This window comes from Grampus griseus (assembly GCF_964374135.1).
Source record: "Grampus griseus genome assembly, chromosome: 9".
Taxonomy (NCBI): Eukaryota; Metazoa; Chordata; class Mammalia; order Artiodactyla; family Delphinidae; genus Grampus; species Grampus griseus.
Genome location: NC_139003.1, coordinates 44,296,777 through 44,317,183, shown reverse-complemented (window position 1 = coordinate 44,317,183; position 20,407 = coordinate 44,296,777). Strand labels below are relative to the sequence as shown.

The window sequence follows — 20,407 nt, the reverse complement described above, 5'->3', positions numbered from 1 at the left end:
ACATTAAAGGCAGACGTGAAGTAGATATGGTACCACAAAATAGGGCCTGATCAGCAAGGTATTCAAGGTCAGTATCAACAGTGATAAGTTACATCCTTGATATGATGTGATGAAAATGGCACTTTACCTCCACGGTCTTTCTCCCCAAAATCTATAACCCCAGAGTACTAAGCATGTTTCCATCTTCTGTAAACTTAATACTTTAACATCTGCCCTACGTGCGTATCCCAGACATGCCCTGTTTGGACAACCAGAAAATACCCCTGAGTCATCTTGCCTTGGCCTCCTGCCTCCGTCACCTCCCCCTTCCTCCCTCCCCTCCACTCCTCAGGAAGAGTCCCCCCTCCAAGAGGCATGCTTTTCAGATACCAGCCAACCAAACCAGCAACCACACCCCAACACCTCCCTCACCAAGCTTTCACATCCTGAGCCACTCTCCACCTGCCCCGATAACTCCAGACAGGTACCAGACATCTAGGGACAGCCCCTATGCCCCAGAGCGCACTAAAATTATTCAAACTAGCCAATCCTAAGCCTGCTTACCTGGCAGAACCCATTCCTTCCTGCAGAAACCACAGTAAAGACTCTTGCCCACAGTTCCTCCCTCCCTCCGCCTAACAACCCCAATGCTTCTCAGCATGGCCTCCGTGGTATGACGTGTACCCCCTCTTTTGGGATCTGTGAATACTAACAAACTATCTTTTCAATGGCAGTCATCCCCTGATCTGTTGGCCTTACCACACCTAAAAATAATAAAACCCATTAAAACACTCAGTCTAGTCATAGGGAAAAGACAAATCCCAACTGACAGACACTCTGCAAAACATCTGACCAGTACTCCTCAAAACCATCAAGGCAATCAAAAAACAAGGAAAGTCTGAAAACCTGTCACAGCCTAGAGGAGCCTAAGAAGACATGATAACTAAATGTGGTATCCTGATGGGGTCCTGAAACTAAGAAAGGACATTACGAAAAACTAAGGAAATTTCAATAATGTACATTAGTTAATAATAATGTATATCGATATTGGTTCAGTAATTGTGACAAATGTACCATAATAATATAAAAGCTTAATAATTGGGGAAACTGGGAATGGGGTATTTGGGAGCTCTTTGAACTATCTTTGCAAATTTTCTGTAAATCTAAAAATGTTCTAAAATTAAGAGTTATTATAAAAATACAAATAAGTATTAAAAATAAGTAATAAAAATAGTTATTATTTTAAATGTCTATGAGCAAGTTATATTTTTAAGGTAGAGACTGAGGGTATGACCACTATCATTACCCAGTTACCATTGGCCGGTGCTGGTTATCCTCTTCCCAGAGGAAAGAAAGCCTTTATCTTTGCTCAGATATACTGTCAGGTCTCTTGAGTCATGCACCCATGGAGCTCTGCCCATCCAGAGGGGGTTGGCTTTTTCTATCCCATCTGTGCAGAAGGAGGACCTTTTTCTAATTCACACAAAGACTCTTTATGGGGCATGAGGAGGTGGGCATGGAGGGGTAAGGAGCAGTGCCAGCTAATGCACATGCATGGGATCGGTGGGTAGAGAACATATTCGTATGCTCGTGGGGATGCCTCCCTGATCAACCATCCACAGCCCACAACAGAAGAAATCACTGTAGTTTGTTGTGCCTGAAGGTTGTCTCTGCAGCTAAGATCAAAAGAACTTCACACACAAAAGGGAGCACCTCATGAGGACCCCTTAACCTTCACCAAGGACACCCATGGCTCCGAAAACAACTCTTTTAATGACCACAGTCACGAATGATCCTTGGGAGTGTACCACATCCAAACTGCTTTTGTGTCAATCCAGAGAAAATTAAGGCACATTAAGAGCAGAAAACAGAGCCCTCCAACTCCTGAAATGCAAGACAGCTTTTTCAAAGTCCTAAACACATATCTTAATAAGATCTGGTCCTATTAATGAAAGTCGGGTTTTGTGTTAACGAAGGTCTGGTTCTAGGAGGAAGACAAAAGCAGCAGCCTGTTTTCTTAGATTTGATCTAAGCGAAGACCTTACAATAAACTCCCTGCCTATTTCCCTTCATTCTTTCATTTACTCATTCAATATACAAATTTTGAATTCCCTCAATATGCCAGATTCCATTCTGGGCTCTCGAAACAGACAGATGAATGAGACTGGTTCCCTTGGGATGAGTCAGCCTATAAACAATCACAATAAATGGGCAATGCACCATAACTAAGGGACAAAGAAGCGCTAGAAGGGGCAGAGGAGAGCTCCCCCACTCTGCCTCAGGGCCCTGGGGAAAGCCACACAGCAAACGTAACGTCTGATATGGGTCTAAAGCAGGAACAGATCTTCAGCAGATGGGGAAGAGAGACAAGAGCATCCAGCGCAAATAGCATGTGCAAAGGCTCCACAGCAGAACAAAGCAGCTCGAGAGAGAGGACAGTGACCAGGGATAAGGCCAAAGATTGGTTATAGAGGGCCTTGAATAAAATGCTAATTATTTTAGAATTTCTTCTGTAGGCAAAAAAGAATTAAAGATTTTTAACCAAGGTTATGGTGACATGACAACTTCCGTGTTTCTGAAAGGAAACGAGGGTGCTGTAGAGTACTGAAAGTGAACCCGTGGGGACTAGCAAGGCTATGTGAAGAGGTCTGTGAATCCATTGTATCTGTAGATGGAATAACGAAGTCTATATATACGACTAATTTTTCAGTATATATAGATATGATTAATAAACTAGAAATTTATGTAAAAGCACTAATGAATGCATAATAGGTTTTTCATTTTCTCAGTCAGTGAATCAGAAGGGTCATGTGATCCAAGCTATCTGTCCATCAGGGGTCCCAGATGGACATGCAATAACACCTTCAGAAGTTGTACCAGCAGCTACAAAGATACACTGGCAAGTTTAAAAGAAGACAGCCACGATGGAGAACAGTATGGAGGTTCCTTAAAAAACTAAAAATAGAACTACCATACGACCCAGCAATCCCCCTACTGGGCATATACCCTGAGAAAACCATAATTCAAAAAGAGTCATGTACCACAATGTTCACTGCAGCACTATTTACAATAGCCAGGACATGGAAGCAACCTAAGTGTCCATTGACAGATGAATGGATAAAGAAGATGTGGCACATATATACAATGGAATATTACTCAGCCATAAAAAGAAACAAAATTGAGTTATTTGTAGTGAGGTGGATGGACCTAGAGTCTGTGATACAGAGTGAAGTAAGTCAGAAAGAGAAAAACAAATACCGTACGCTAACCCATATATATGGAATCTAAAATACAAAATGGTTCTGAAGAACCTAGGGGCAGGATAGGAATAAAGATGCAGACGTAGAGAATGGACTTGAGGACATGGGGAGGGGGAAGGGTAAGCTGGGACAAACGAGAGAGTGGCATTTACATATATACACTACCAAATGTAAAATAGATAGCTAGTGGGAAGCAGCTGCATAGCACAGGGAGATCAGCTCGATGCTTTGTGACCACCTGGAGGGGTAGGATAGGGAGGCTGGGAGAAAGACACAAGAGGGAGGGGATATGGGGATATATGTATATGTATAGCTGATTCACTCTGTTATACAGCAGAATCTAACACAACAATGTAAAGCAATTATACTCCAATAAAGATGTTTTAAAAAAATAAAAATAAATTTTAAGGTTAATTTTAAGTTACGTAAATTTCACCTCAATAAAAAAAATATATAAAAATGAAGAAAAAAAAAAGAAGACGACTGTGGCAGAAGCTATAAATAGGATTCAATCAACATTCATTCCCAACTCCCTTTTTACTTGCCTTCCTCTTCCGAAGAGGCTAGAAAACAATATACTCAATTTCCCAGCCTCCCTTACTGCTATGGCTAACCATATGTTATAATTCTGGCCAATGAAATGTAGGTGGAAATCCCTGGGGCTGGTGTATCTGTCCCAATGAAAAAGTAAAGTCTCAACAGGAGAAAAACATTTTTGTCCCTTTAAACTTTGCCTTTCCTTATTTTCCCCTTTGCTTTTCTTTCTTCTTACTGGAAGGTGAACGTGTGTTAGAGCTACAGCAGCCATCTCATGACCATGAGGTGACAAGCATTATGACAAAAGCTTACACCTTGCATATGGAAAAACATAAAGGTGGAAAGAATCTGAATCCCCGACAACACAGTTGAACAGCTTCCCTGGTCTCCCTCATCTCCAGATTTCTAGATGTGAGACATATGAATACTGACTTATTACATTCTTAGGTATTTGGTTGGTTGTAGCCAAATGCTTTCCTAAATGTTATATGTGTGCTCAGCATATTAACATAAAGGTGTTCCCCATATCCAAATGATACATCCTCTATAAAGTACTAAGAACTGACATTTTAATAAATCCTCCAATTATCTTGTGAAAGGCATAGCTACACTGCACAGTTTTCTCATGTTAAAATTATTAATTTGTTAAATGCAAACAGTTATAACACATTACAATTTTTATAGCTTATTTTGGCATTTCCTCACATTTTTTAATATTCTGGGAAACTCAAAAAATGGAAATGGCCTGGTTCTCTTGACCTTTGAGAACCCAGAGAACCATCAGTCTCATGGGATAGTCTTTGATTTGGTTTTTGTTTTGTTTTGTTTTTTAACTTAAGGGGGGGGGGCGGGGCGGGGCGGGGTCTTTGCTCAAAAAATTGTTGGGAACCAGCAATACAGAGGATGTTCCAGTTGGGAGGTGTACATGAGCCTAGAACCGGGTGATCAACCAAAAGGCAAATTGGCCGTGAGAAAATGAGGGGTCTGGAAAAGCACAGTGATGATAAAGACAGAGAGAAACAGGTGGATTTAGGAGATATGCAAGTAGAATCAGTAGGATTTGGTAACTGATTGGGTGTAGACGATGAAGAGAGAAGTGGCAAGATGGATTGAGGTTTCTGGTTAAGCAGCCAGGTAGACTGTGATGCCGTTAGAAAATGCTGGAGGTGGAGCAGCTCGTGGGCCTGCAGTTGAACCATGCTCTGAAAAGCTGTATTTCAAGATAGAAAATATAAGCAAAGATCCCCTCCATATTCATGAAGAGGAAGCACACAGATGATGAGTACATGATTCAAATGAGAATATTCTATTTCAGCAAACACTTCTATCGTGACTGAGATAAGAAAATTTTTCACGGCAGGATAAAATGGGGAATAAATTACCCTTCTCACTGAACCCAAACAATAGTTTTTTAAAAACTATAATAATAATAAATGTTTTAAAGAAGGGCAATATCAAAGCCCCAGCCCTGTCCTGGAGTGTTCCAGCCATTATCTGACTTGATAAAAGCTGTAATTTAAGTAGAACTTGGGCTCCATCCACAAGGATCTAATTATAACAGCTCATTAGTACTGTATCACCTATAACCTGGCCTAAGGCACAAACCCGAGAGAGATCCAGGAAGCTGGCATAACACGAAGTATTATAAGCAGAATCTTGCTATTTCTGTTTTAATCTCTTTCAGAAGGTTAATTATTGACAACAGTCTGCTGTACGTGAACAACACAGCACAAAATGGGAAGACAAGAATAGTGGATATGACTGGGGCATAAGTCCACTGATACATGCCAACCATCAACAGAAGGGGATTTACGATTGTGGCCCCAATACTCTAGCACAGTGCAGAGCACTTTAGAGCTCTGTGCTGAATCCTTCAAGACATACAGAAGCTTTTATTACACCATCCCTGCCCTCAAGAAACTTTGGAGAGGTAGAAAAATGCAAGGTAACTACTGAGTGGTTCAGACTAGAGAGTCTTTGGAAAAATAAATCTGTTTTCTCCTTCCCCTCATCCCCATCCCCTCCACAAACATTGTTAAGAAAAATGGTTAAAGACTTGAAATGGACAAAAAAGTTTAGTGAATATCCTGTCTAACTCACCCATCTCAGTTATCTCCATTTTCTATTATCTTGTAGCTATTTCACAGTTCTGAAAATTGGAGAAAACTAATAGTAATGCAAATGATTTTTGGTTTTAGAAATGTAAAGTTGTCCCATGGAATGCAATTAATTATTGCCTTGTAGATATGATGCATTTTGCCAGTTTTATATCTAATAAGCAAATGCATCTCAGCCTTCCTGACGGATTTGTATATTTGCTCTTTGGATTCTCCTTCAAACCAGTTGTAACATCTTACTGGTTTCTTCATCAATTAATGAGTTAAATAAGATCTTTAACATATATTCACTTTGGATTCTTATGATTTTTTTAAATTATCCTTTAGCAATACCAAAGACATCATGCTGTCCATAACCAATATTTGCTGCACCCCTTGAGAAATTCCTATAATTAACCTAACCATACTAATCAATTGAATTAACTATGCTACATATATATAATGAGCTACTAATATCCCAAAGTCTGTAAACTGATGAGGAGTGATTTCCAATATGTATGCTAAGTGGGGAAAAAGCAACATGCGTGAGTTGTATATTATGCTATCTAGTATTTGATAGTGTATTATGCTATCTCTGGAGTAAAAGATAGGGGAAATGTCTTAGCATATTTTTGCAAAAAGACAAACAAGAATAGCAGACTAGAAACCATGAAAATGGTTATCTACAGGGGGATGGGTTGAGAGTAGGCAGAATACACTAAAGATGGCAGAAACACTTCGCATTTACAGATAGTGTTTACTTTTGAACTATGCAAATGTTTTAATATTCAAAAAGAAAATCAAATCAGCAAGGAATAAAGAAATCCTAAAACTGAATACAAACAGAAACTATCAAATCTAACTGTATATCAAATTGGTAACATAACCATAATGGAAAACAAGAATTAATTTAAATATCTTTTGAATACCGTACTCCAACTATACATCCTCAGAGACCAACTCTAAGGGCACACACACAAACATATACACTGCAAAGAAACCTTGAACTTCCATTAGCAGGTTTCTAGTCAGTAGTAATCATAAAGTAGTAATCTAAACTATGTCATACATATTGTAGGAAAGAGCAAATGAGCAACTGTCATGAGGGTGCAGGGATCCAGAGTTCTCACTTCAGGAGAAGGAAAATACAAGTAGGCAACAGGAGAATGTGAAGAAGAATCTTGTCGTTTAGGATCTGAATCAGAACTATTAGTATGAACTTATGATTGCTCTCAACAGGCCTTGAAGAGATGTTTGCTAAGTAAATTAATTAGCAATGACGGACTATTTTTTTAAAAATAAACTTTTGGGCTTCCCTGGTGGCGCAGTGGTTGAGAGTCCACCTGCCGATGCAGGGGACACGGGTTCGTGCCCCGGTCCGGGAAGATCCCACATGCCGCGGAGCGGCTGGGCCCGTGAGCCATGGCCGCTGAGCCTGCGCGTCCGGAGCCTGTGTTCCGCAACGGGAGAGGCCACAACAGTGAGAGGCCCGCGTACCGCAAAAAAAAAAAAAATAAAATAAAATAAACCTTTAAGGCAAAAGGTGAACAGACTGGTTTCAACAATTTTAAGTAAAACATATATCACAGGAAACATATTAAGAGTGAAACAAAGAATACCACCATATCCAGAGAAAGGGGCCTTTCTTAGCCCATCCTGAATTGCTTCCAAGGTAGGGTCGTGGCCTAGTTTCCTTCTAGAAAGTAGATCCTGAGACAAGGGCTCGTGGCAAGTAGGTTATTTGGAAGTGATTTCAGGAAGCAGGAGTGAGTGGAGGACAGAGAGAGTGAATCAGGGCACAACAAGGGACAGCCAGCACACAGGTGCAATATTGAGCTATCACCATGGTTGGTTATTAACCACGTTTTAATCAGTACATTGAAACCATTGGTCAATTTAGACCACTGACATTTAAATGATTATTTATATAATCGGATTAATAGCTACCATATTTATTAGTGTTTTCTCTTTGTTGCCTTTGTTTTCTGTTCTTATTTTTGTCTTCCACTGTTTTTCTGCCTTTTATGGTTTTAAATGAGCATCTTACATGATTCCTCTTTCTTAAGCATATTGCTTATTGTTATTTTTTTAACTTTTTTTAGCTGTTGCCCTAGAGTTCACAATATACATTTACAGCTAATCCAAGTTGACTCTCAAGTAATACCATACCCCTTCACAGGTAGTTTGAGTGCCTTATAATAACAAAATAATCCTAACTCCTCCCTCCCACCTCTTATATTTTTGCTGTCAGAGATCTTCAGAGGAGCTGTAGGTGACGCTCAGAATGATCCTCGCGAGGAATGGAAGAGACAGCATTGATCTACAGGCTCTCATCCCATGGATAAGGGTAACACCATAGGGTATTAATTCCCTAGCTCTCTGGGTCTACTGTGCGTGACTGTGGCACCACCTCCACATCATCAGAGACTGCCTGGGACAGAAATAAAGAGAACGCAGTAGAGCTAGAGCTTTAAAAGGGGGCCAACAGGAGTGACACTGAGTTCAAAAGGTACCCAATTCTTAGAGTTTCCACACAGTCTTTGGATCCTAGAGAATACAACCAGAATTCCATCTGCTACTCATTCCTGCCTTAGGAGGATCACAGCCCCCTGACACGGCTCATCCCAACTCAATTTGATGTGAGCCTTTTGGGCACTCTCCTCTTTGAAATCCGAGAGAATGGGAAAGAACTCTTCCTCCGATTCTCCACAAACGTGGGCAGAGCAATATCCAGGGACACTGGAATGGTCTGTTCTGACAAAAAAAAAAAAAAAAAATTCCCCTGCTCTAATTTATTTTAAGTTGACTTTGAAAGCATGAAATGTTTCTGACTAAGTAGAAGCAAAAATATGGAAACAGTCACACAGGTCTCTCTTAATAATATCAAAAACCCCACGAGGGAAATCATATATAAACTAAGCCTTCAGGGTACCAAAAATAATGAGGCTCAGGTGCAGGAGATGAGCAACTCCATTCAGCCCACTCCATCTCATCTGCTTCTGCCCACTCCCCTCCCCTCCCCATCCCAGCTTTCCTCTCTCCTTTGACTTGCTCCTGACTCTCACTAAATGCCCATTACATTCACCTTTGCTGCTAAAACCCACTCTGTCCCTGCCATAAATCTTCTCTCTTCTCTTCACGAAGACAACTTTTTGTATACTCTATGAACACTCCAGATTGATTATAAATTTTCCAGAGTCACAAACTCTGGTAGCAGCATCCTTATCACTGACCTTATCAGGAGACCAAGTGCTCAGATTCAGATGAACCAATATTTGTTCAGTATTTGCTATGTGCTGGGCATTGTCATGTTGCCTTCATCTGCATTACATCATTTAATCATCACATCAACCCTCCAAAGTAAGTATTATTGAAACACTATTGAACACTAGGACATTAAGCCTCCAAGAGCTCAAACCACCTAGATCATAGAGTTAGAAAACACAAATTGCTTTGACCCCAAATTCTCATTCTCCTAATCCAGGACTCAGGGTGATACATCACACTGTTTGTATTTTATTTATGAGTAAATAAACACACACATAGTGTAGATCAAACAAAATATTCTGCATTTTTTACTATGAAAAAGACATCCTTTTACATAAGAAGTAAGATACACCCCATCTGCAACTAGAGAGAACCTTGATGTGTAGTCTCTTGCATGTTTGCAGCTTCCTTTAAAGAAGGAGGTTCAGGCTGCAGGAAGAAATGAGTAATGCAAGATGAGTTTAATGGGTTAAGAAGAGACAAGAAGGCAAGAAAATGAGATGAGAAGAATCTAAATCTGAAATAACTACAGATTCATTTTGAAGCGTGTCTAATGGTGGCAGCCTGATAAACAGCTGGCATGAGGAGCCCAAGGTGATGTGGTAATCCTATTGAAATCTGACAAGTGACTTATCAACTGGGTTCCCGATTAAAAAAAAAAAATACAGAAGCATTATGCTGGCAGAAGGCTGAGATGTTAGAGTTCTACAAAGGAAAGAAGAGACTTAATTCTCCAGAAAGGTAAAAAAAAAAAGAAAAAAGAAAAAACCTTGGAAACCTTCAACGATTCTCAAAATATCTATGACGTGGCATTCATAGGCATTCTCTCTTTTCGTGAGGATAAGGCTCCTAAAATTCCCAGGGGGTAGGAAAATTGGGGCTTGGGTACAGAGGTCCAGAATGAACCTAATAAAGCCCAGATGAAGAGTTTTATGCTGACTAAAATAGAACAATAATGATGGTACAGAACGTAAAGTGTCAAGAAAGTTTTGAATATCTTTAAAAGAGTCACACGGGTACTGCTCTGTTATTTTCAATATACTAAGTCTTGGTTTTAGAAACTTTTCAGAAATTCTGCTACCTGCAATTTCAAAGAGATTTGAAAATTTAATTCCATTTCAGATATCACACACACTGAGGGGGGGGGCTAGCAAAATATAAGAATACAACTTGATTTGTGATGACATATTCTAAATTCTCAAATATGTTAGGGTTTATTTCTGAGTTATCATGTTAAATTAAACTTTTAAACAGCTGAATCACATTATTTACTTATTATAACTTTATAATATCTGGTAGTGCAACACCTCCCCCTTTCTTTCAGCTTTTCTTACTTGTTTAAGTCTCTAAGAAAACCTTAGTTAAAATCACTTCTTTTAATTTCTAAAGAGAAATCTCCCTTCTGAATTTATATTGAGATGGTATTTAACAAAAGTATAATTAATTGTTTCATTAATTTATTTCTTATAAGCATTATCATCTTCACAATATATCATGTCCATATCCAGGTAGATGAAAATGTGCTTTCAGTATGGAATATCTATCATATTTGTTTACCCAAGCACCATTTCCTCCCTACTTATAACAGCCCCTCTCACTTTATTTTGGGAATGTCTCCTCCCCCATTACTCATCCTATGTGAGTCTGGTGGGCTTTCTAGCTATATTATTCCATGGCCCTAGCCTCAGTAATGAGTCAAGGAGTGGGTATAGAACCCAATCTCAGATAATCACAGTTCTTCCCTGTGGTATTTTTCATACTGAAACCAAAGAGGAAAGTCACTTCCTTCTCTTTACATTGCTAGTGCCAGCAACCATGTCCCAATCAATGCATGGAGGAGCCTGAGAAAATGAAGCCAGTCGCCTAAGGAAAGGAAGAAAAAAGAATGAGAGTGGCATGTGCTGGTTCTAATGCCTTATATTCCCAGATCTATGAGTTTTCTACAGCTCTTCTACAGGTCTGTGAACTACTATGGTATCCTTCCAGCAAATCCCCTTTTGAACTTAAGAGAGTTTGTGTTGAGTTTCTGTCACCTACCAACCAAAAGCCTTCCCATGTACTTCAGACTTTAATTTCCTTCGGTAAAGTTTCAACGTTCTTAGTTCTTTCAAAATTCTTTGTTCCTTCAAATGTTCTTTCAAAATTCTTACTAAGTTTCTTTCCTGGGCATTTTATATGCTTGTCACTCATTAATAGAGTACATTTTTAGATTATATATTTTAAATTGTTATTGCTGGAATATAAAATAGCTATTCATTTGGTGTATTTACTTAATAGTCTGGATCCTTACTAAACTCTTCCTCTTTCTAAGAATTTTTCCTTGTTTCTTTGTTTCAGTTTGGTAAGCATATATATCATCGATAATAATTTTTCATTCTCTGTTCCAATAGTTATGCCTCTTATTTCTGTTTCATGTCTTACTGCATTTGCTAAAACTTCCAGAAGAATTTTAAACCATATTGCCAATAGCAAGCAACCTTATCATTTTGCTGGCTTCACTTCATTTTCTATTTGTGAAATGTAGTTGAAATTTTCTGTTGTAGCATTATTATAAATTCCCTTTGATAAGCTAGTTGTTTGGGTTATTGTTGCAAGAAATAAAATATTTAATGGTAATGGCTTTACCATCTACTGAGATGATCGTGTGTTGTTTCTTCTCTCTCTCTCTCTCTCTCATCTTTCTATCTCTCTCTCTTTCTCTCACTCTCTCACTCTTACCTATTGATGTGTTAAACTAGTAGCAAAATGGAAAAAAACTTATTTTCCAGATGGAATCAAGTTTCCTCTAGGGAACTTTGTGGGAAAAATATCTTGTTATGACAGAGAGTGATTAAGGGAAAGAGAAACAAGGAAAGAGTTAAACTATTCTTCATACAAAATGCACAAAATGTAGAGAAGGGCAAGAACAAAGGAGAGAGGAAAAGAAGGAGAGGAGAGAAAGAAGGCAGAGCAATATAGCTACTGGAACCATACTTGGCAAAAATAAGTGAAGAACTTTCAAAGAACATATAAGTCTGACATCCATGTTTAAACTGAATGCTGTGTGGAACTGCAATGTAACCACCTCTCTAGAACAGTAAAGATCTCACACACAGGTTGCTTTGTGAAAGTGATATTGGGGAGAGGATTCAGAAAATATGAAGAATGGCCTGTGTCCCATACTTGTTTGTTGTCTGAAAAGAGTAAATCAACATCTGCGAGATGCAAAGTGTAGGGGGAAATTCAACAGATTCAGGAAAAGAGAGCCAGAGATAATGAGAAGAAACCTAGAGAAACTCCTGAAAAATCCGCTGATTGAATTTTAGAGATTGAAACTGATGTGGGATGGGGATTTGAGACAACCATGCATAGGTCTTAAAAGTCATGTCTATACGACATCTGAATTATACTATAAAATGCTTCTTAATAGTGAAGCCACCTTGCATTACTCAAATAAGTTCTATTTGGTCATGTTGTATTGTTATTGTAGTATACTTAGAGATTTGCATTGCTAGAATTCTATTTAAGACTTTTTGCATGTTATATTCATAAAGAAAATAAGCCATTAGTTTCATCTCTTATGTAGTCATCATCATGGGAATAACCTATTCCCTGGTATTTGAATAAAGTTGCCTATAAAACTCTTAGGATCTAAAGTATCTTTAGCAAAGTAATCATTTCACAAATTTTTCAATGTCTTCTTTTGTTATTGCTGCATTCAGAGTATCTATTTCTTTTGGAGTCAATATTTTCCTTTAGAAATTACCAGTTTGTAGAGATATTCAATTTTGTTGGCACAGATTTCTATGGCATTTTGTATTTTAATCTTCACCTATATATTAATAGTTTTGAGTATTTCTTTACTTATTTATTTTCTTCTCTGTTTACTTTCTAGAGCTGTTTTGTCCAATATGGTAGCCATTAATCATATGTGGTGACTTAAATTTAGATCAATTAAAACTGGATAAAATTGTATTCAATATCTTGTAATAACCTATAATGGAAAAGAATCTGAAAAAGAATACATATATATACATTAAAGTATAGTTGATTTACAATGTTGTGTTAGTTTCAAGTGTACAGCAAGTTATTCAGATATGTATGAATCACTGAAACTAACACAACATTGTAAATCAACTATACTTCAATTAAAAATTAAAATAAACTAAAATAAAAATGGAATAAAATTAAACATTTACTTCCTCAGTTGCACCAGTCACACTTCAAGTGTTTAACAGACACATGTGACTAGTAGCTACTGTATTGGACAGTGCCAATATAGAACATTCTATTATCATAGAATGTTTTCTGGACAGTGCCATTCCATAAGTTATTTTTATTGCCTTACAGAGCTAGCTCTTGAATCTATACATTCTACTGCTTTTCTCATTTCTAATTCACTTGTTTGGGCTTTTAGATTGATATTTTCATTCCCCTACTTTGAATAAGTTTATATTCCTCTTTTTTCCATAATTTATTTTTTAAAATCAGAGCATTTGTGTCTATGGCTTTGGATACATGTCATCAGTTTTGATATGCCAACTTCTTATTGAATATCCTTTCTAAGAAGACTGCAATGGAAATTTTCATGTCCTTTTTGACCCAAAAGTTGACTACTTCTGAAAAAATATTTCAAGTGGTTAAAGTATTTTTGGTTGTTGTAACTTAAGTTTTTCTTTCTTTCTTTCTTTCTTTCTTTCTTTCTTTCTTCCATTCTTTTTTCTTTCTTCCTTCCTTTTTTCCTTCCTTCTTTAACTCTTTATTTTTTCTTTTTATTTTCTAGATCTTATAACAATATAGTCAGAGATTATGTTCTATGTGATCTAATATTGATTTGGGGAATCTATTGATGTCATCTGTCATCCAACACATGGTAATTTTTATAACTATTTCATGGGCACTGAATTTAAAGAAAAGATTCACTCTATGTGTAGAAAACAAGGTATAGAGCTATCACATCTGCATTGTGGACTACATCCTTTATCAGTTGAAAATGACTCAGCTCTTTATTTCTTGAGTTCTGTATTTTATCAAGTTTAATACTGCCACAGCTATCTCCTTTTCCTTTGTACTCACCTGAAACATTCTTGCTTATCATTTTTTTGTTTTAATTTTGCCTTTTGAAATAATATATAGTTGTAATAATTGGAACACTATGATAGTTACTTTTAAATTTAAGAATATACATTCTTCTATTCTTTCTCTTATTATCTTACTGCCAACATCAATAACAACAGAGTTTCCATTGACTCTTGCCTGTATGAGATGATTAAATTAGTCTTCCTAGACTTCCTATTCCTCTATTCACTTTCACTGATGTTATGTGAATTTTTGAATTCTATTTCTAAATTGTTATTTTAATATTAAGAAGTTCCGTTGTTAAGAATTGTGTTTCACATTACATTTTGTTTTCTAACTTTATGTCCAATAGCTATTTGAACTTAAGGATAAATTTACCTGGTTTTGATGCTCAACAGTTCTTCAACATAATAATTTATCTTTAAGAGCAGCACTGTCCAACAGAACAGATATAAGCCACATGTGTAATTTTAAATTTTCTGGTAGCTACATTTATTAAAGATAAGCAAATGAAATTAATTTTAATAAATTATGTTCTTTAAGTCAATAAATCCAAAATATTACATTTAAATAAGTAATCAACATAAAAATTATTAATGAGATTTTTATATTTTTCCTTTTTTTTTCAAAACCCAATGTGTATTTAAACTTACAGATCTTAGTTAGGACTAGCCACATTTCAAGTGCCCAATAGCCACATTTAATGGGACAGAACAGCTCTACAGAATTTATTTTGACTCATGTTTCAGTTGGCTTAAGTATATCCTCGAATAATTCTTTCCAAGAATGACATGTTGGTTAATGAGATACACGTGAACAACAATGCAGGGACAGATTTATTGAATTTACATTAAACTCTGAACAATTTCTCAATTATCTTCTGCTATTTATATGCTGTAGAAGAGAATTAGGAAACAAGTCTGATAGTGTTTTTTCCCTTTGTAGGCAGACATTTTTCTTTATCTTTGTATTTCAAAAATTTTGCTGGCGTATATGTAATTGTGGGTTACTTTTACTGATTTTCAATTTTTTTCTGGAATACAACAAGCCCTTTCAATATGCAAACTCAGACCTTTTTTCTGTTCTGGCAAGCTGCCTTCAACTTTATCTTTGATTACTGCTTCTGTTCCAACTGTGTGGCTTTAGTCTCAGAACATCTATGATTAATTTATTTGTGTTGGTTCTTTCTTCTCTGACCTCCTACTATCTTTTCTCAGCGTTTTCAATTCTTCATCACTTTCCTCTATAGGCTAACACACTGTTTCTCAAGTTTGTCTTCCAATCATTGATTAAAATCTTTTCAGTGTCATTTCTATATTTCAGTGAGGATTTTAATTCCTATGTTTCATATTTACTTTCTGTGCATTGTTCCTTTTTGCATCTCAACTCAAAATCAACCTGCTTTTCTTCTTAACAGCTTTCTGCTCCTATCTCACAGGGTCTATGTCTTTTTGCTTCTTACAGAGAATGCAAAGTAGCATTTACATTTTTTCTTTTGGCTCCTATATTAGGTCATTTTTCAGAAGTCTACCTATTCCCTAAGTCTTCAGGACAGTGTTTCATTTCCCTAGTTCTTCATATTTTGTTTGGAGTTTTATTTTGGATTTAACCCTAGTTTAATCATTCTGGGATGCAAAAAGATTGATACAGAGCCTGTTGTTTTCTGAAAGGCAAGGTATGTAAGTCACTCTAGGTTTCACTCACTGTCTACCTCGGCTGCCAGATAAATTCAGCAGAAAGAACCAAGAGTAAGACTGACATTCCTATTCAAACAGCTAGTTTTCACAATAAGTAATGCATAACCCAAGCCTAAAGAGAACAGTAAGAACAGTGCCAATCTGCTTTGAAGCAAAGCCTTGCATCTGTCTTTACCCAACTGATGGGCACAGCTCCCACATAATTTTCAAAGTCTATTTAGAAATTCATCTGGTGCAGTGGATCACTATATAGTGAGACCATCAATTCCAAGAGGAAATGTCTCGATTACTCTTCGTCACACATCAAAAGAATGAGTCTGTTCAGCAGAGTAATGATGTAGACAAGATTAAAGGGAGACTGTTTTCAAGAAATTTGACAGCATTCATTTAGTATACTAATTAAAAGAGAAGCTTTACCTACTAAGGGTGAAATCTACTTGACAAACACCGTTAATGGTTACCGTAAGTTGGGTACTTGAGAGTTAGAAGATAGTATTTTTTAAGTTTTCTATAACTTAGACTATCACTAATTCAGATACCACCTCCCCCATAATTGTGAAAATTTTTCAATGCATAACTACCTTGAAGTATGTTAATGTCTGCAAAGCATGCAAAAACCCAAGTCTTACCATCTGCTGGATGATTCATTTGTAAATCTGCCTAGTATTCCTTTGGGAAGTTCCAGGATTGATTTTTAACCTTATTATAAAAACTTGGTGGGAATGAATTCGGTAATATAGTCTATATGAAAGTGCTCTGAGCACTTGGAAGAATGTGCCACATTCATCCTAGACATGTTTAAATGGTATGTATACTGTGATCAAAAATATAAGTGTTTGAAAGTAATCACTTGGAGATTTGGAGATTTGGAGATTTGCATCAAGAGTTCCAGAAAAACAGAGGCTTTGGGGACAATATATTAGTCACAGAGAAGAACTCTTTCTAATTCTGGCCCAAACTAGCCATTGCCGGTAATAAGAACAATGGATCATCTGTTGGCAGTAAACTCCTTTGGGGAAAGGACTGTGATTTACTCACTTTCATACTCCTGCACCCAAAATGTCCTTCAAGGTTAACTTTTTTTTATCTGCTTCTAAGATATCTGCTTCTGAGGCTGTAACCCAATATTAAAAACATGAATGAATCTCTTGTCAGTCTTTTCTTCTACGTGTTTTAATTGTATCATGCATGAGTTTTCTTCAGTTTCTCACCCAACTGGCTTCACATCTTGACCTCCCTTCCTATCTTGCCCTATATTAGGGAACCTAGCTTCCCTAAAGCTAAAACTTACAGACTTGGAACCGAGGCAATTCTTTCACAAGTTTCAAGGACTGCACCTGCAAACATGAGAATTTCAGCAGAGCCTCCAGGACTGTACAGTTGCAGAGGAAGTTGTTCACAGCTTAGTTTGTAGGATGATGTCCTTGCAGTCACATATTTCACAGCCTACAGGACTATAGGTGTCCACCCTGTGCTTCAATCCAAGACTTAGCCAGGGCCTAATGCACATGATGGCAGGAACCACTGCACCACCTTGGCCTACCTGCCTGTCCAAGGAGGGGAGTAGACACAGTACTTGGCACACAATAGGTGCTCCATAAATAGTTGTTGAAAAGAAGGCATCACAGGATGTTGTGACTGGTAAATCATGGGAGTCCTGTAAGTTAAAATGCATCTGACTTCTTTCTAGTTAGGTAACTGAGTATGGATCCCTAAGAGCTGTCCAGTCAATGAGTGGGATTCCTCCCCTTGTCTGGAATTGTTACAGATCTGGAACATTCCCATTCACTCTGCTTTCAGTCCAACTAAACAAACATTTATTGAACATTTATATATACTGACTGGCAAGGCATAGTTTCTGCCTTCAAATAACTCAAAATCTAGTAGGGAAACAGTCAATAAAGAGCTACTTATAATACAGTATGAAGCAAGTAGTAATATAACTGTGTAGAAATATATAGATGTCAAACAAATGAGGGAGTGATAATTTTGTCCTGGGGGTCAGACCAGGCTTTATAGAAAAGGTGCCCTCTGACCAGAGCTTTGAGAGATGAATGGGTTGGCTTGGTGATCAGCAGAGGGAAACACACGTGCAAAGGCACGGAGGAGTGAAGCAGCATGGACAGGCAAGTACTTTCATGTTTCTGGGGCTTAAATGACAAATTAGCATGACAGAAGAGGTCATCTGGGGCCAGATTTTGAAGGGCATTTCGTCATATGCCAAGAACTTTGTAACAGGTAATACAAAGATCCGTCGTACCCTTACCCAGTTTCCCCTGATGGTAACATTTTGTAACACTATAGTACAACATCATAACTAGGATGTTGACACAGATGCAGAACACTGCCATCACCACCAGGATCCCTCACGTTGCCCAGTTACAGCCACACCCACATCCCTCCCACCTCACTCCCTCTTTAACCCCCGGCAACCACTAATCTGTTCTCCGTTTCTATATTTTTGTCATTTCAAGAATGTTATATACATAGAATTTATAACCTTTTGGGGTTGGCTTTTTCACTCAGCATCATTCTCTGGAGATTCATCCAGGTTGTTGCACGTACCAGTAGTTTGTTCTTTTAATTGCTGAGTAGCATTCCATGGTAGAAACTTACCACAGTCTGTTTAACCATTCACTGGATAAATACATCTGAGTTGTTTCCAATTTGAGGTTATTATGAATAAAGCTTTTATAAATATTCATGTATAGGGTTTTTTAAATTGTGGTTAAAATACACATAACATAAAATTTACCACCTTAACCATTTTTAAGTATACAGTTTAGTGGCATGAAGTACATCCACACTGTTGTACAACCATCACCACCAACCAACTCCAGAACTATTTTCATCTTGCAGAATTGAAGCTGTGTACCCATTAAACAATATTCTCCCCTCCTCTGAGTCCCCTGCATCCATCATCCTACTTTCTGTTTCTATGTATCTGACTACTCTAGATACCTCACACAACTAGAATCATATAGCGTTTGTCTTTTTGTGACCGGCTAGTTTCATTTAACATAAAGTCCTCAAGGTTCAGTCATGTTGCAACATGTCAGAATTTCCTTTGCTTTCATGAATGAATAATATTCCATTGTATGTACTTACCATATTTTGTTTATTCATTCATCCATCAACGGACAATTGGGTTGCTTCTACCTCTTGGCTGCTGTGAATAATGCTGCTATGAACAAGAGAGTACAAATATCTTTTCAAGTCCTTGTTTTCAATTCTTTGGGGTATATATCCAGAAGTGAAATTGCAGGATCGTATGGTAATTCTATTTTTAATTTTTTGAGGTGCCATCAAACTGTTTTCCACTGGCTACACCATCCTACATCCCCACCAACAGTGAACAGAGGTTCTAACTTCTCCACATCCTCACCAACCCCTGTATCTAATAGGTGTGAGATCTCACGTACAGATTTTTGTGTGAATGTAAGACTTCATTTCTCTGGGATAAATTCCAAGGAGTGCAATTGCTGGGTCATATGGTAGTTGCATATCAGTGTTTTAAGTAACAGCCAAACTTTTTCAGAGTGGCTGTACCACCAGCAATGTACGAATGATGTGTTCTCTGTATCCTCACCAGGATTTGATGTGATCATTATTTTTTTATTTTAGCCATTCTTTTTTCTTTCTCTTAAGACTTTTTAAATAGCTTTACTGAAATATAACTGACATGTAATAAATTGCATATGTTTAAATAGTGTATTTGTTTTTTCTAATTTTTATTTTATATTGCAGTATAGCTGATTAATAATGATGTATTAGTCACAGATGTACAGCAAAGTGATTCAGTTATATCTATACAAGTATCCATTCTTTTTCAAATTCTTTTCCCATTTAGGTTATTACAGAATATTGAGCCAAGTTCCCTGTGCTGTACAGTAGGTCCTTGCTGGTTATCTGTTTTAAATATAGTCGTGTGTACATATCAATCCCAAACTCCTAATCTGTCCCCCCTGACCCTTTCCCCCAGTAACCATAAATTCGTTCCCTAAGTCTGTGAGTGTTTCTGTTTTGTAAATAAGTTAATTTGTATCATTTTTTTTTTTAGATTCCGCATATAAGTGATATCATATGACATTTGTCCTTCTCTGACTTACTTCACTCAGTATGATAATCTCCAGGTCCACCCCTGTTGCTGCAAATGGCATTATTTCATTTTTTTAATGGCTGAGTAATATTCCATAGCATATATATGTACCACATTTCCTTTATCCATTCATCTGTCGATGGAAATTCAGGTTTGCTTCCGTGTCTTGGCTATTGTAAACAGTGCTGCAATGAACATCAGGGTGCATGTATCCTTTCCAACCATGGTTTTCTCCGTACTTTAGTCATTCTGATAGGTATATAGAGGTATCTCACTGTGGTGTTATGCATTTCCCTAATGGCTACTGATGTTGAACACCTTTTCAAGTGCTTATTTGCCACCTGTACACCTTCTTTGGTAAAATGTCTCTTCATATCTTTTGGCCATACTCTAAATGGATTGTTTACTTTTTTA

General features: G+C 37.3%; 1 protein-coding gene across 1 annotated transcript in view; it reads right to left on the bottom strand.

Annotated features, from left to right (window-relative positions):
- The window catches only part of PDE1C (phosphodiesterase 1C), a gene marked incomplete at both ends in the record, with an annotated part of 550,586 nt that overhangs the window by 350,420 nt on the left and 179,759 nt on the right, over positions 1-20,407 (bottom strand). The gene's annotated exons all lie outside the window — the stretch shown is intronic.